Genomic DNA, 7,571 nt, shown 5'->3' on the forward strand with positions numbered 1-7,571 from the left:
CTGCAAGAAAGCTGATTATAATCTATACATTAGGTATCATTAGTATATCGGTGTTAATTTTTTTGGGTCGATTAATGGTATTGTGATTATATAGGAGAATGTCCTGGTTCTTAGAAGATATCTGCAAAAGTACTTAACAGTGAAATGCTATGATACTGGCACCTTACTTTGAAATGATTCAGGGGGAAAAAAGGGCAAATATACAATCTTCCATACGTGGAAGAGAGAAAACAAATATGACAAAACATGAACTAGTGAATCCAGGTGAATAGCATACAGATGTTTATTGCATGATTTTATCAACTTTTCTGTGTTTGCAAGCTTTTCGAATAAAAAGTTGAGGGAAAAGAAACACCACCCCAAATCTTTCTATGAAATGCAACCATAGAAGCAGCACAGAAGTGAAGACTTTGCAGAAGACGGCAGCACACCCATCCGGACAGCATGGTCAAAGTGCAGGGTCTCCTCCAAGAGGCTATTCTCTGGTCTCTTCCGTGCTGTCACTTCCCCCTGAGGCTGCCAAGGCTTTTTTCTAATAACTCTTTTTCTAAAGATGTAATTTTTGTCATTCATCTAAGAAAGAGACAAAATAATTAGCATACATTTAGAAAATAAAATTACACTGATACTTGTGTAAAAACAAAAAAAATACTTTGAAAAGTGGGGAAGCAAGAAACGTACTGTTCTACAACTCTGTTCTGTTCTTACCAGCTTTTTATTCTGCCAATGACTTCCTATTCCTGCTACCTATGGTACGGTGAGTTGCAAATGATTTCTTTTCGTCGTTGATTTAAAATGTCATGTTTATAATATATTAAACTCCCTCAGAAACATTTGGGTTTATTTCTGGGCTCTATTCTATTCAAGTGATCTATCTGTTCACAAGCCACTATTAATTTTGATTACAGCATCCTAAAGTTAATTTTTTTTTTTTTTTTTTTTTTTTTTGAGATGGAGTCTCTCATTCTGTAGCCCAGGCTGGAGTGCAGTGGCACAATCTTGGCTCACTGCAAGCTCTGCCTCCCGGGTTCAAGCCATTCTCCTGCCTCAAGCCTCCAGAGTAGCTGGGACTACAGGTGCCCACCACCACGCCCAGCTAATGTTTTGTATTTTTAGTAAAGATGGAGTTTCACCGTGTTAGCAGGATGGTCTTGATCTCCTGACCTCGTGATCCGCCCACTTCGGCCTCCCAAAGTGCTAGGATTACAGGCACGAGCCACCATGCCCGGCCAAGTAATTCTTTGATTAGGATATTAGTATTTGATGGAGCCTGACCCTTTTGACTCTAAACTCAAATTTTTATTATCTCTAACTTCTAAAAGACAACAATTATGACTTCAGTGAATAAAATGCCAGCTTTTTTAGCTACCTTACAGAATTCTCTTATTTTTCTAATATCAATTCACTTTATCCATTTGGTTTTCTCTCCAAACACTAATGTTTTCATTTTAGTATCCCTAATCTTTTTTTTTTTTTTTTTCTGAGACAGAGTCTCGCTCTGTTGTGCAGGCTGGAGTACAGTTGCACGATCTCAGCTCATTGCAACCTCTGCCTCCCAGGCTCAAGCAGTCCTCTCACTTCAGACTCCCAAGTAGCTGGGACCACGGCCGCAGGTAACATGCCCAGCTAATTTTGTATTTTTTTGAAGAGATGAGGTCTCACCATGTTGCCCAGGCTGGTCTCAAACTCCTCAGCTCAAATGCTGAGAGCTCCTAAGCTCCCAAAGTGCTGGGATTACAGGTGTGAACCACAGCTCCTGTCAGTTTTCCTAATCTCTTATCTTTATCTTTTGTAGTTGCACTTGCTTATGTGGTTATTAACTGTTAGTGTTAATTAACAGGGGTAACTGTAATACTGGACACTTTGTCTTATTCTTGATCTGAAAGGTATGTTTGTAGAATTTCACCCATCATGCATGATGGCAGCTTTTGGTTAGATGTATTTATAATCCACTAGGTATAAAAAAAAATTAGAAATACATATTGAATTTTATCAAATGTCTTCCTAACATACATGGAGGGAACCGTGTATTTTCTCCTTGATGTCTTGCAACCAGGAATCATACCAGATCTTCTAACAGTGATTCAAAAGAATAAGGTTCACATGGTTTTGTGGCATAATTTTTCCACTGTGCTGTGTTTGCATCACTAGTCATGAATGAGAGACTGTGTTTTAATGCTACCTTTGTCACGTTTGGGTTTTCATGTTCTAATAGTTTCCAAAAAAAAAAAGTTTGAAAGTTCTACTTTATATGTGAAAATTGCAATAAATTATTTGTGATTTACTGAAAACTTCACTTGAAGGTCTGATATAATTTCAAAGCAAAACCAAACCTTTTTCTTTTTTTTGTGAGGGGAGGGTGGAAGGAATGGGATGGGAGGACACGAACTCATTGATACTATGTTGTTGTTTTATTCCCCCCTTTAGAATTTATCTTCTAGGGACAATCTGACAATGATGCATTTAATTTAGATTCGCAGATTTTAAAAATAATTCTTTTGATATTCTTGGTATAGTGTATTTGCCTGCTCTCCAGCTCTGCTGCCCAGGCTGGAGTGCCATAGTCCAATCATAGCTCACTGCAGCCTTGAACTCCTGGACTCAAGCGATCATCCTCGATAAGCCTCTCGAGTAGCAAAGACTATCGGCTCACGCTACCAAGCCCAGCTAATTTTTTAAATTTTTAGTGGAGTCGGGGTTTCACCATGTTGCCCAGGCTGGTCTCGAACTCCTGGGCTCAAGCAATCCTCCCTCCTCAGCCTCCTAAAGTGCTGGGATTACAAGTGTGAGCTACTGTGCCTGGCACTATTCTCATTTTCATTACAATAAAATTTTAAGATTGGATAAATAATACAGCCAAATTATTGCAGCCAGACTACATCTACTAAAATTAAATGAAATTTCACTTGTCTGAAATCATGACATACTTTGGAAGATATGTTTGTCATGGTATTAATTAAAATTACAGCTATTTGGCACTCACCAAAATCTGTGAAGCACCTTAAAGACATAGGCTATATCCTGCAGAGCAGTCAAAACAGTTACAAGAAGAGGCTCTCAGGACAGCTTTGTCAGGAGAGACATACTATACATATAAAGACATAAGGGAGAGAGAAAAGAAACAACTATTTTACACACGGGCCCCAAATGGAAAGCTACAGGCTGGGTAATGCAAGCACTGGCTTTTGCAAATCAGATGCTTTCCATATGGCATCTCCATATAGTGTGCTTTTGCTTTAGAGACTAGCAGCAAGATTTTCGGTTTTCTATTTGTTTGTTTGTTTGTTTGTTTGAAGACAGGATCTTGCTCCACCGACCAGGCTGGAGAGCAGTGATGTGATCATAGCTCACTGCAGCATCGACCTCCTGGGCTCAAGTGATCCTCCCACTTCAGCCACCCGAGCCACTGGACTACAGGCAAACACCACCACGCCCCACTAATTTTTGTATTTTTTGTAGAGACAAGGGTTCACCATGTTGTCCAGGCTGGTCTTGAACTCCTGAGCTCAACTGATCCTCCCGCTTCAGACTACCAAAGTGCTAGGATTACAGGCGTTAAGCCACTGCACCTGACCAAGATATTTGTTTTCAAAGGGTGGTTAATAGTTACAATAAGAAAAATAGGGAAGGCTGGGGCACAGCGGCTCATGCCTGTAACCTCAGCACTTCGGGAGGCCAAGGCAGGAGGATCACCTGAGGTCAGGAGTTCGAGACCAGCCTGGCCAACACAGCGAAACCCCATGTCTTCTAAAAATACAAAAATTAGCCAGGCATGGTGGAATGCACCTTTAATCTCAGCTACTCAGGAGGCTGAGGCAGAATCACTCGAACCCAGGAGGTGAAGGCTGCAGTGAGCCGAGATTGCGCCATTGCACTCTAGCCTGGGTGACAGAGCAAGACTCCATCTCAAAAAAAAAAAAAAAAAAAAAGACGAAAAATAATAGGGAAGATTTGTTAGTAGTCTGTGAGTTCCACAATCACGTCAAGCATATTAAAAATTCCTTAAATTCCTTTTTTTTTTTTTCAGAGTCTTGTTCTGGCTATCTTGAGAATATCTGATAGGAGAGAATCTAACTTCTTAAACGTATCTGAAAACCACAAGTACAAACACATGATTGGGCAATTCTAGCTCACAATGTAAAGGATGGTTCAAAATACTCACATTTCAGAAATGCTTAGTTCTTCTGCTTCTTCTTCAGCAATTTCATCATCTTGTTTGAACCCAGCTCATCATCATGATCACTTGCTATGTCTTCATCACTTTCAACTGGATCAAAAAAATCTTTGTACCTCACATTTCTGGAACTTTCACCTGACTAAAATAAAAAGATTTTTAAAACTATTAATTAGGAATAGAAAAATACATCATTAACACATGCATATATATTTGTATGTATACTGTATGTCTGCATTACTTTCTAACTTAACACTACAAGTCAAAAATAGTTACTAGGTGAAATTGGCAACTAAAAACACTACCATAAAACTATTATAAGAACAACTGTAACATAAACTGAATGGAAGTACAGATTCATGTATAACCGATAAGATAGAGCATAATATTTCTTAGCTCTAAATCTTCTAACTACATCTCTCCTAGAAAAACAGAACAAAAGCTCATTTGAAGAGGAAAGTGCTCTCTCCTCTCTCAAAACTTTACCTTAAGTTTTTTTTGTTTTGTTTTGTTTTGTTTTTACCTTAAGTTTTTTTACTTCCAAACAGTCCCCCTTCATCTTCACCAGAATCAATATCTTCAAAAAAAAAAATCAGTATCTTCCACCTCATCATCATCATCATCTTTTTGTTCCTCTTCTTTTTCTGTTTTCTAAATCGGCCTCCATTTCAGAGAGTCGGGAGAATTTCTCGTCTCCTGTGGACTTTTCTCTTGGTTTTCCAAGTCCTTTGTTTTGCACCTTGCTCTGCTGTTCCAATTTGTTGATATCAAAGTCAAGGTCAGAATCCACATCACTGAACACTGGGCTTTTCCTCAGTTCAAATTTGCTTGAGTTTTTAGCTTTCTTACCCACCTCAGGATTGTCACCAACCATATCTGACACTTCCTCTTTCTCCTCTAAATCTTCTAGGTCCTCCTGGCCACCAGCCTCTGTCTCTGAACCAGCCTCTTCACGCTCCTGTTCTTCACTCTCTGGGAGAAGACTGGTATTTTCATCTGCGTTTCACTAACTGCATTTTGGAAGTGTTGTAAAATTGGTTCATTCTGCATTTCCAGTTGTTGCAAAGTCTGCTCATCATCAAAACTTTCTATCACAAGTTTTTATAAAGGGCTTCCACGGATCCCACTATTCTCTAATTAATTTTATTAAAGTCATAAAGTACTTTCGTTAAAGAAGTGAACTTTGATGCCAGTCCATCTTGAATCCTATTGGGAGGAATTAAATGAGATTTAGAATTATAGGTAATAATTTCACAGCCCTCTTAATTAAAAGAAAAATAAAAACTCCAACTCTTCTGTAAAATCAAATTTGAATGAAGTGTCAGTATAGATGCTGGCCCCAACAACATATAAGCTGATGAGCCACAATGATATCTAAAACCTGTCAACCAAGGATTTGTGAATCAGCTGTATAGATTTTAGGCAGGAAAAGCATTATAAATCGACTTGCTTGGAGATATATAGTGAATTAGCCTTAAATTATCAACTCAGCTACATTATACATCACTCCATTCATTCATTCATTCATTCCCTTATTTCTTCAGTGATCAACATTTGCTTTGGCTACAGTGGTCAAGGAAAACCTCTCTTAGATGTGACATCTCAGATGAAATCTACAGATACGGATAGTCTTACACAGATTGGGTAACATGTATTCCAGGCAGAAGAAACAGCAAGAACAAATTCTCTAAGATGCGATTCAGTTTGGTAAGCCAAAGGAATAAAAAAATGAGCATGGCTAGAGTGTGATGGAGGCAGAAGGTGAAGCTGGAGAGACTGAAGGGAGCCAAATTCTGCAGGGCTCAAGGGTAAGAGTTTGCCATTTTAAGTGTAGTAAGAAAACATGAGAAGATTTTAAGCAGAAGGACGAAATGATGATGTACACGAAGGAAGAAGAAAGGGAGGAAGGAGGAGGAGGAAAGTAGAGTGATTAGAAGGTTGATGCAGCATTCCAGGCAAAGGATGATGGTGATTTAAGCTGGAGTTAGAACAGTGAATATGCTGAGTACAGTTTAGAGGTAGAACTGACAGGATTGCTAAGGAATTAGATACAGAATAAGAGAAAAATGAAGACATCAAAATAGCAGCCTAGTTTTATGTGTGAGCAAGTGGAAAGACAGAACTGCCATTTACTGCGATAGGCAAGGCTTGAGTGGTGGTGCATGGGGAAAGGACTTCAGGGGATGGCAGAGTACAGGTGGGTAGAAACAACATTCTACTCTATTTTGGACACAGTGAATTTGCGATGCTGAGGGTACCAAAATTTTAAAAATTGTTAAAAGCCTTACAGTGCGGATATCCCAGTTGTGTGCTACTGAATTCCAACTAAGCTCAGTCTGTAGTTGCTGTGAGCCAGGGACTCAAAGGAGAGGTTGGAGTTAAATGAGTCATAATTTTATAGATCATATTTGAAGTTCTTCAACAAAGTACGCATAAAACGCTTGTGCTGGGAAGAGACATGAAAGTTCTAATTCTCAAGAAGCTTAGTTGGGGTGGACAGACAAGTGATAAGTTTGTACTTTCAATAAAGTATGATGACAGTGAAACACTGAGTGCTTTAGGAGCACATAGGCGGAAGGAGAAACCAACACAGTTTGTGTGTAGGGGGATGGGGGCAGTAATAAGCCTCAAGGGGAGCTTCTAGGCGTTAATAACTGAGGTTACGTTCATTTCAATAACATTCAACTGAGAGAGCCATACTGTAAAAATTTTTAACCATTTTGAAAATTTTGATAGCCTAGGAAAGTATAAACTCTGAAATGTGGGGAAGAGTGGTTTACATTTCCCCTTACCTTCCCTTAGCTCCACAATTTGCCAGGAGTCTGCAACTCGCGTCCACGTGCGACCCCAGTCCCACCCGAGCTCGGGATCTGCGCACTTACGTGAGGATGCACTGGTGCCAGCCGGTGGCTTTGCCGACCTCTGTGAGACACTGCTCCAGGGTCTGTCAGCGCCAGGCCCGCGGGGCCAACATGGCTGTCTGCTACTCCGGACACAAGCTGCAAGTAAGACAAGAGAGCCGCTAGGAAACGCACAGCAAGGATGCGCCTAGCGCAACTTGGAGCTCAGAGTGGAAAGTTCTAGGGCTCGCAGGTTCCGGACTCACCCCCAGCGGGAGCCAATGGCAGCGCAAGCGCTTTCGCGTGTGCAGGGGGGCGGGAAACAAAAATTGCCACTGGTCAACTTAAGCGCCTTTGAACTGTCCCCAGACTTCGTTTTGTACTTTTCAGGTGCCCACAAGGGATGGCGCCTCCTGGCTTTGATTTCTGCTTTAGGTAAAGTGGGTGTGTTATATGCAGTAGGAAATCAGCGGCCTTTGCCACGCCCCCTGCCGGGTGGGGTCGCCCCGCCCCGCCCCGCCCCGCCCCGCCCCGCCCCGCCCCGCCCCGCCCCGCCC

At 40.9% G+C, this 7,571-nt stretch overlaps 1 pseudogene; it reads right to left on the minus strand.

Annotated features, from left to right (window-relative positions):
* Positions 1–369: 369 nt before the first annotated feature.
* Positions 370–7,148, minus strand: LOC112614710 (annotated as a pseudogene).
* Positions 7,149–7,571: the final 423 nt, after the last annotated feature.

Source organism: Theropithecus gelada, chromosome 20 (genome assembly GCF_003255815.1).
Source record: "Theropithecus gelada isolate Dixy chromosome 20, Tgel_1.0, whole genome shotgun sequence".
Classification (NCBI taxonomy): Eukaryota; Metazoa; Chordata; class Mammalia; order Primates; family Cercopithecidae; genus Theropithecus; species Theropithecus gelada.